The following is a 9787-nucleotide window of genomic DNA, read 5'->3' as shown; positions in this document are numbered from 1 at the left end:
TATTTTAATTGAGAATTGAACTCTTTTTAAGTTATTTGTGAATAAAACTAAATCTTAATTAAGTTCAAGTGAATAAAAACTTAACCTTAGTTAAGTTCTTCACAAATGAAGCTTAACCATGGTTAAACCTAGGTAAGTATTTTGATTGAAAACTTAACTCCAATTAAGTTTATAAATGAAACTCAATCACAGTTAAATTAAATTTGAATGTTTTGATTAAGAATTGATTAATAATGTTGAAATTAATATGATTTTTCATATATGAGATTCATTGTTTATCATTATTTAACTTTTGATGTCATTTTTCATTAACAATGTTGAAATTAACATGATTTTCCATACATGAGATTCATTGCCTACTATTATTTGACTTTTGATGTCATTTTTCATAGCTAATAGTGGGGAGTTCCTCTTTTTAGTATGTAATAATAATAGGTAAGGTTTTTAGATTTGTTTTTTATCATGGAAGAAGAAAACATAAATAATGAAAATGAGAAGAAAAAATAATGTTGATTATTAGCCTCTTTTAACTTATTTTAGCACTGAAGAGTAAATGAGAGAAGCTCAACTTCCTTTATTAGAAAAAATAAATAAAAGAGTAAGATGAAAATAAAAGAAACTTGTTTAGGGACATTTTTAAGTTTTTTGAAGGATGAGGGTTATTTTTACAAATGGAGTGTTATTTTATGCTGAGAAATTGGTTAGGAGAGAAGTAGTTCAAGTAATTAACAAATGAGAGAAAATAGTAAAAGATTTTCGATATATTTTTCTCAAATAAAAATAAAAAATAAAGAAAATGCATTGATCGATAATTTTTTCTTTTCCAATTGTTTGAAAAAAAAAATCTAATATTATTTTTTTATTTTATTGTTCTATCCACTCTGTTTGTTATTTTATTTTATTATTCCTCGAAACTTTCACCCGCACCAATCCACTTATGTGTGGTAGAACAGCAGCCACGGGGGCTCACTTCTCAGTGAATTTACATTTATTAATATTATAATACTAAAGCGAACAATTGGATTATTAATTTTTGATCCTAATAACAACAATAATAAAAGCGGTACTTCTTGTTTTTCATAGGCTAACTCGTCACCATATTAGGACTTAGGAGAAGTTGGAAGCGTCGAACCAAATGTGGTACATATAAAGGTGGCAGGCTACATGGATGATTTATGGCTGTCGAAGACTCAACATGTAGGGCGGAAAAGACGGGAGCAGTCAACATAAGGTCGAAAAAAGAGGTGGATATGAAAATGGTACCTCATCGCCTTTCACAAATCAACATAATGTTTTTTCATTTATCCTTTTATTTATTTTATTTTTTTTGTCTTTCTTCTGTAGTTGACCCTTCGTTTGCACTCTAGGTTTCCACCATGCCTGTTTTTTCTCTTGCTATAAAAAGGCTCTGAAATCTCCTGAAAATTTTTCATTCTCTCTGTGTATTTCTTCAGAATGGTTATCTGTATGTGATGATGAAGGTGATCATCTTCCCAATTATTGTTGTTATTTTTGGTGTTGCTGTTGCTTTTTTTTTTTTTTTGTTTTGTTTTATTTATTTATTTTTTGTTTTATGGGTTTTGAGTTTTGAGATTTTGTTGGTGGTAGATCTGGGAATCACAGTGCATGGTATTGTCCATTTGATCTATTCTGATGTAACTTTTTATTAGTTTTCTGCATTTCGTGTGCTGTTTTTGGTTCTGTTGAAGTGCATCCCTGAGTCTACTATATCGTGTTTGTTTGCTGAGAAAATGGAGGAAAGGAAAGGAAAGGAAAGGAAAAGAAAAAGTTATTATGCTTTTGGAGTCGGAACTAGTTATTATGCTTTTCAATTTGTTATACCCATGATTCAGGCCGTGTTTTCAGATTTCGGGCTTGGAAGATGTTGGGTTTGCTGCCAGTGGCTTTTTGCTGTGGAAAAGTTTCGGTTTTACAATTTTAACGAGTGATAGACTCCAAAACTTGCATTTTAATAATAAACTTGTTGTGGTGTCCATGCGTTCGGAGTGGTATCGATCTGTCTTTGTTTTGATGCATGTGGTCTTGTTTATGTACATGTGCTGTTGCTGCTTATAAAAAAATTTAATAAACTGTGACAATTTGGTTAAACTCTTTCTTTACTATGCTTGTTTAATTTACTGCATGATGTGGAATCTATTTATTATTTGAAATTTCATGCCGGAAAAATCTGGGTGAACTTTTTATGCAATTGGATTTTATTGATAGTCTATATTGGGCTAGTGGATGTTCTTTTGCTGCTTTTAAGATGAATAAGGGAGCTCAATCACTTTGAGGTTTCCTACTAATTTTCGAGGACTTGCTTATGCTCTCTTTGGTTGCTTTCGATATTAGGGGATTTTGGGGAAGCGAGCATGGGATGGTGTTTGTTTTGCCAAAAAAAAAAAAAAAAAAATTGCAGGATTTTGACAGCTTATTGCATTTTGAGATTCTAAAGCATCTTTACATTATAGTCCATCACCTTGGTGAGCAAACCATGGTTATCAGAAAATTCTCAGTTTAATATATGTTTGCTACTATATTTTCTTAGCATGTTTCCTTGTTCTGCAGATGTTTCGTTCAAGCTTTGACATGCAATTGCTTGACAAAGAGAGAGAGCACACTTGTTAGCATTCATGTGAGGTAACATGACTGTGTACTGGTGTGCTCTCTCTCGCTGTCATACAATCTTCTCATCAAGGATGCCTTACATTTTTACCTTATTTCTGAGTGTTGGACCTCATACCATACAAACTAGCAGGGGATGCCTTACATTTTTACCTTATTTCTGAGTGTTGGACCTCATAGCATACAAACTAGCAGGTGATTCTTTTTTTTTTTCCCTGTAGCTGTAATAAATGGGTTCTTCTAACTGGAAATATGCAGTATTTGGTGCAACAAAGAACACCTTTTAAGGTTTGGTTTTCCATTGGTGGATTCAGTAAGTTGGTTTTTCAATTCTTTGTTATTCGGTCAATCATACACAATGTTCCTGTTATAGAACTTCCTGACATGCCAAAAGGCCGTACTTTTGCCAAAGTTAGATTCTTGAAGTGGAATGCAGTTACCCTTCCAATTAAATGTGCCATAAAAACATATTATGACCCCAAAATAGATATGCTCCTAATTTAAGAAGAATCTTGAGCATAGATAGTTGACAGTAAAATAAGGTCTTTGGTCATTATGGTGCGATATGGCTGACACAAAGGCTGGCAAATTATTTGAGTTGTCCTTTGCCAAAGTGTCAAAACTAATCTGTTATTTGTCCATTGCTTTGAACTTTGCATTAACAGAATTCACTTGCATATCCTTGTATTAAGACATGGTTCCATATCTCCCCTTGCCAAAATTGGTGATGATCAGTTTCAGCTAAAACTTGAACTATGGTTTGTGTATATGTTGGAGATGTTAGGAGCAAGCTTGAAATATCATGCTAGTTGTTGGCAACAATATGACACAACAATGTGAATGTGTGAAAGAAAAAAATGCATGATAACTGAGGAATCTTTAACTTTCATTTTTCAAAAAATATTTGTTGTGAGATGGGAGAGGTGGAAAGAAGGTTGCAAGGCCATACAATTAGAAGGGGGTTTTGATGATTTCATGGTTTGGTAGGTATCAAAGGGAGACATCTTTATAGCTTAATCCTATTACTCACCCCTATCTGTAGACTCAATGTGTTCCCTTGAGGCATTGTGTGTAACCCTTGTGTCCTCAAGGAGGGTTAGCTTTTTGGCTTGGGAACCTTCATAGGGAAGAATTAACTTTGGATCAGCTAAAAGGGAGGGGTTGGTGTTTACACAGCAAGTGTTATATGTGTAAAGGAGAGGAGGAATCAGAAAATCATATCCACCTTCACTGTCCCAAAGCAAAGCTTATTTTTGCTCAAGGCAAGTTACAAGGTAGATTGATATTGGATTGGTATTGTGTAATATACACAATACATTAGTTATAAAGCTTAAGAACTTTTAAAAATAATAATGAAAATTTTAGAAAAATAATGACCACTGCTACCTTGCCTTCTATTGTTTTTGTTCCAATTTTGAGGCCTCCCAAGAAGCTTTCAGCATATATCATAAATGTGACGTGATCAGTGACAATGATCACAAGACAGCTTATCTTTTTCATCATTTCTATACCTCGGTCCTCCAAAAGCAACAGCTTCAGGTTTGTGAACAGCAAGTGCTTAATATTCCAGCATTTTATTCCCTGTGGTTGATTGAGAATTTGACTTTTTCATCAACAATTGGAGTCTTCTTTCTTCTTTATTTTTTCCTGATTGTGGCAAAGAGTTCTCTTATGGACAGGATTGGCTCCTTCCCCAAAACTCCACTTTTTGTTGATCAAGTTCCGGATTCAAACCTTCCAAAAATTCAGTGACCTTATCCTTCTCTTGAATTGTCTTAAACAACTCTATCTTCCACATTTTTCCTTTCATAATCTTAGTACGAATTCATCTCTTACCAAATTTTATTCATGTTTTATACAATTGTGTATCTTAGCTTCAAAGTCAAGTAGCTTTGCTTAGCATCATGAGCTAAGCTTGGGGTAAGGCTAAGTTAGCAACTTAAAGAATCTTGAGTTGCCTCAGTGTTGCACGTGAGCTTAAGAAACACCTAAGTTCGTGACATGAAGCTGAGTTAGTTGTAGGAGAAAATGTAAGGAAATGGCCCCAAATATCTAAATTTGTGGAAGAAAAGCTTAATGCCTTCGAAATTTTCAATGGGGGGTGTACACAAGAAAATGTAAGACTTGGAGATCAATGAGAACACGATCAATGAGGGGGTTAAAAACCAGATCCTAACTTTAATGAATTATTGAATGATGAAAACTGCTAATACACCTCATCCTCCTTCCAATGATGATGGTGATGGTGATGGTGATGGTGATGATCAGGACTATTTTTGAGGAGGTATGGATCACTTCTGTGATCATGCTGATGGGGGCGAAGCCAAGTGGAAGAATTAATGATGGAGTTGAAGGAGAGGAAACTGAAGAGCAGGGCAGAGAAGAGTCTGAGCCTACATAGAAGAATGCTGTTGAGCAAATTAATGAGAAAGCTTAGCAGAGGGATGAGGAAATCACTGCTGAAACTGAGAAAGATGCTGCCATGGAAACTGATCAACCAATTGAAAGGGAGATTGAGGAAATTAATGCTGAAAATGCTGAGAAAAAGCAATTGCTTCTGAAGGACCTGAACAAATTAGAAAATCCTAAAGAAATTGAGATTGATGAGTCTGTCTAAGAAAATATTGTTGAGATGAATAAGGAAGCAACAGAATCAGTAGGAAGGGATGCAGCAAGGATAGAGAGAAATATTTCTGGCAAAACATTGTTGATCCTTGATTCTTGCTTTAGGAGAAGAGACCTTGACACTCTCTTTGAACCTGAGTAGCATCTTATTCACTTCCTAAGACTAAATGCAGTTTATTTGGAGTCTTTCACAACTGTTAGAAGTCTAACTCAGCAGCTTAAAACCAAGAAGTAGTGTGCAAAGTGTATGTGAGAGAGAACTATAGAACCCTTTAGTGTTCAAGAACTATCCCTTACTCCTTACACACCCCAACACAGCTTCATTTATATGGAATAGAAGTTGCTAATAAGCTAACTAGGACTTTGCTTATCAATGAGGTTAGAAAAATCTAAGGTGAGGCCTTGATTCTCCAAGAAAACACCCCTAACTACTGCCTAGAACAATGAAGTAACTGAAACTTAAGATTTAACTCTACTAACAACAGGAAAATGGCTCAAACACAAAAGATCCACTAAAGTAGCAATTAAAACAAACGAAAGATATGCAAGAAACAAACTGAAAACAAGCTGGAAGTGAACTAAAGATAGAGCAAACTAAAAACAATCATGAAGGGGATGATATTCCTGAGACCTGTTATTTTTGTTTTTTATTTTTTATTTTTCTGGATTTCTTTTTTCTTTTTTGTGTTTTCAGTTTGAATTTTTGTTGGTGGTATATCTAGGAGTCAGAGTTCATGGTTTTGAATTCACCGGATTTATTTTGGTGTTAGTTTTTATGATTTTGTTTTTGGGCATTTGTGTGTTGTCTTTAGTTCTATTGAAGTGCATGCTTGAGTCTACTTTACTGTGTTTGGTTGTGGAGAAGATGGAGGGAAGGAAAGGAAAAGAAAGAAAAAGTTTGATTGCATATAAGTGGTTTTTCATTGTTTGGAACCCAAGAGGGAATGAATCTTTTCATGGTTGAGGTGACCATCTATTTCTCTTGGTTGATGTTTGGTTTGATTTTTGTGAAACTAAAACGGAATAAAACATTTAATTTAACATTTTATTTTCATGCGTTTTACTTAGTGCTCTCAGCAACCAAACAGAGGGTTAGGGTTTTCCAGGTATTATTGTAAATGACATTTTTTTTATCACGTGCTCCTTATTTTACTTAGATGGAGTTTGAGTTAGGTATTATGCTTTCAATTTGTGATGCTGATGATTCAGGCCAGGTTTTCAGATTTCATGCTTGGAAGATGTTGGGTTCGCTGCCAGTGACATTTTTGGTGAGTAAATGTTCTTGTTTTACATTTTTAATGAGAGTGATGGACAAACTTGCAGTTTAATAATGTCTTTGTTGCTTTTATACCAATATTTGGATTGTGTATTTGTTTTAATCTTTTGGTAGTGATTCTTGCTAGATTTGAGGTTTCATGGTTCAGAGATCTATCTTTTTTCTTGCTTGTTTCTGAAATCAATGATAATATATATCCGATTTAGGTTATTTACCTTGGAATTCTGTCAATTCGATGATAACCAAAGGTATGAAGCTTAACAGTCCAATCATATGCTTATTTGGGAAAGTTTCACCTCATCTTATCATGCATATTAAGGTTGGTATGTTCTTTTTCCTTCATCCTTTTGTTGTTATTTCCCTTAGTAGAAAAAATGAATTTCAATTTTCTAAAAGAGAAAGCTAAAGATAGGCTTCTGAAGTCTAGTGTTAAGCTTATTGTGGTGTCCATCTTCAGAGTGGTATCTGTCTCTGTTTTCAAGTGTTTGATCTTGTGTTTGTAAAGCTGCTGTTGCTGCTTAGAAATTTTTTTATAAACAGTGGCAATTTGGTTAAACTCTTTCTTTGCTATACCTGTCTAATTTATTGATGTGCAATCTATTTTTTATTTGAAATTTCATGCTGGAAAAATCTGGGTGTACTTATGTAATTGGATTTTACTAATTGTGTGTATTTGTTTACTTATTTTTATTCTTTTTGTTGTTGATACAGATATCATTTTTAAATTTGAGTCTAGAAAGACTTGGGCTTTTAAGATGAATAAGGGAGCTCAATCACTTTGAGGTTAAAGGTGTTCCTACTAATTTTTGGGGATTTTCGGGAAGGGAGCATGGAATGGTGTTTGTTTTGCTGAAAACAATTTTGCAGGCTTTGGACAGCTTATTGCATTTTGAGGGTCTAAAGCATCTTTATGTTATAGTCCATCACCTTGGCGAGCAAACCATGGTTATCAGAAAATTTTCAGTTTAATATTTGTTTGCTACCATATTTCTTAGTGTGTTTCCTTGTTCTGCAGATGTTTAATTCAACTTTGACATATAATTGCTTGACAACGAGAGAGAGCATGCTTGTCAGCATTCATGTGAGGAACATGACTGTTTACAGGTGTGCTCTCTATCGCTATCATACAATCTTCACATCAAGGATGGCTTACATTTTCACCTTGTTCTTTAGTTGTACCTCATAGCATAGAAACTAGCAGGTGATTATTTTTTCTTTCTTGAAGCTGTAATAAATGGGTTCTTTTTCTAACTGGAAATATACAGTTTTTGGTGCAACAAAGAACATAATTTAAGGTACAGTTTTCTGCTAGTGGATTCAGTAATTCGGTTTTTCAATTCTGTGTTGTTCAGTCAACCATACACTAGGTTCCTGTTATAGAACTTCCTGATGTGCCAAAATGTCGGTCCGTTTGCTGAAGGTAGATTCTTGAAGTGGAATGCAGTCCCCCTTCCATTTTTCTTGTTCGTAATTACATAACACCTTTGGAGATGTCAGGAAGTAGTGAAATTTAGTGTAACCAATTAAATGTGTCATAAAAACATATCATGGCTACAAAATAAATATGCTCCTAATTTATGGAGAATCTTGAGCGTAGATAGTTGACATTAAAATGAGGTGTTTGGTATTTATGGTTCAATATGGCTGACACAAAGGCTGGCAAATTATTTGAGTTGTCCTTTGCCAAAGGCTCAAAACTGATCTATCATTTTTACATTGCTTTGAACTTTGCATTAAGAGAATTCACTCGCATATCCTTCTATTGCTACATAATTCCAGATCTCCCCTTGCCAAAATTGGTGATGATCAGTTTCAGCTAAAACTTGAACTATGGTTTGTCCATATGTTGAAGATGTTAGGAACAAGCTTGAAATATTATACTAGTTTTTGGCAACAATGTGACACAACAATGTGAATGTGTGCAAGAAAAAATGCACGATTGAGGAAACTTTAACCTTCACTTTTCAAAGAATAATGATTAGGAGTTGGGGGGAGATGGAAGCTTTATTTTAGAAGGTTGCAATGGCACGTGATTAGAAGCGGTTTTGAGGATGTTAAGGTTTGGACAATGCCAAAGGGAGACATCATTACAGTTAAATCATATTATTCATCCCTAGCAATTTGCAGACTATTCCAGGTGTTCCCTTTGAGCATTGTGTGGAACCCTTGGGTCTTGATGAGGATTAGCTTTTTTTCTTGGGAAGCTTTGTTAGGAAGAATTCTACCTCTGGATCAGCTAAAAATGGGGGGTTGGTATTTATGGAGTAGGTCTTGTTTTTTAAAGGAGAGAAGGAATCAACAAATCATATCATCCTTCATTACCCTAAAGTAGCAATGCTTTAGTAGCTTATTTTTGCTCTATTTGGTGTTTAGTGGGTACAACCACCTTCAATCAATGATGCCCGTCTTAGTTGGTATGGAGATTTTGTAGGGAAGAAAAGGAATTGTGGAGAGAAACTTCTTTGTGCTTATTTTGGGCCCTTTGGAAGTAGTGAAATTAGAGAGCCTTTGATGATTCTGAAATGGCAGGCCAAGTAATTATGCGGTCCTTTATGTACATGTTCTTGGATTGGGTTAGCGTGCATTTAAGCTTTATCTCATTGTCATTATTTGATTTTGTTTGGCCGGTTTGTAATTAAGGCGAGAGTGTTATTTTTTGTGTATCCCCTCTTTACGGTGCATTTAGGTTTCAGCCCATTGTCATTATTTGATTTTATTGTTTGGATGGATTGTAAGTGAGGCGAGGGTGTCTTTTTATGTATACCTCTTCTTTTTTGGCCTTTAGTACCTTGTATACATAATGTACACTTTTGTGTACCCTACATTAGGCACTTCTAATACTATTGATTTACCTATTAAAAAAAAGTAAAGAGTTGCACAAAGAAATTTGGTAAGAGTTTTGAGTTGTCATTAGAAACATCCATAGCTTTGGAAATAAAACATAAAATCTCATTGGTCAAAAGTGGATTGACAAATTCAAAATAAAAATATGAGTTTAAGCCTGCAAAAATATAAAAACATGGTATTGAATGGTAAATTGTGATTGAAAATTTGTTTGTGTGTATTCTCCATTGAAGCTACTTATTCTAGCTTTATTGAGTTGTTCTTGAATTGAGTATGTGAAGCAAAATTGTTGCCGATAGTCTAGAACAATATGATTGGAAAAACTTTGAGTCCAATTACTTCCATTGTCATAAAGGGTGGAAAGATTTAAAGCAACTTACTTTGAGCTAAACATTTAAGAACTAGTAGATGATTGAA

At 34.3% G+C, this 9787-nt stretch overlaps 1 long non-coding RNA gene across 1 annotated transcript; it reads left to right on the top strand.

Moving 5' to 3' along the window:
- Positions 1-1350: 1350 nt before the first annotated feature.
- LOC104878177 (uncharacterized) lies at positions 1351-7689 on the top strand. Its single transcript, XR_009466188.1, has 2 exons — positions 1351-6518; positions 7238-7689. It is a non-coding gene; the product is annotated as an uncharacterized LOC104878177 (long non-coding RNA).
- The last annotated feature ends 2098 nt before the right edge of the window (positions 7690-9787 follow it).

Source organism: Vitis vinifera, chromosome 7 (assembly GCF_030704535.1).
Source record: "Vitis vinifera cultivar Pinot Noir 40024 chromosome 7, ASM3070453v1".
NCBI classification, from domain to species: Eukaryota; Viridiplantae; Streptophyta; class Magnoliopsida; order Vitales; family Vitaceae; genus Vitis; species Vitis vinifera.
Note: the sequence above shows the minus strand (reverse complement) of the source record. Positions and strands in the feature narration are given on the sequence as shown.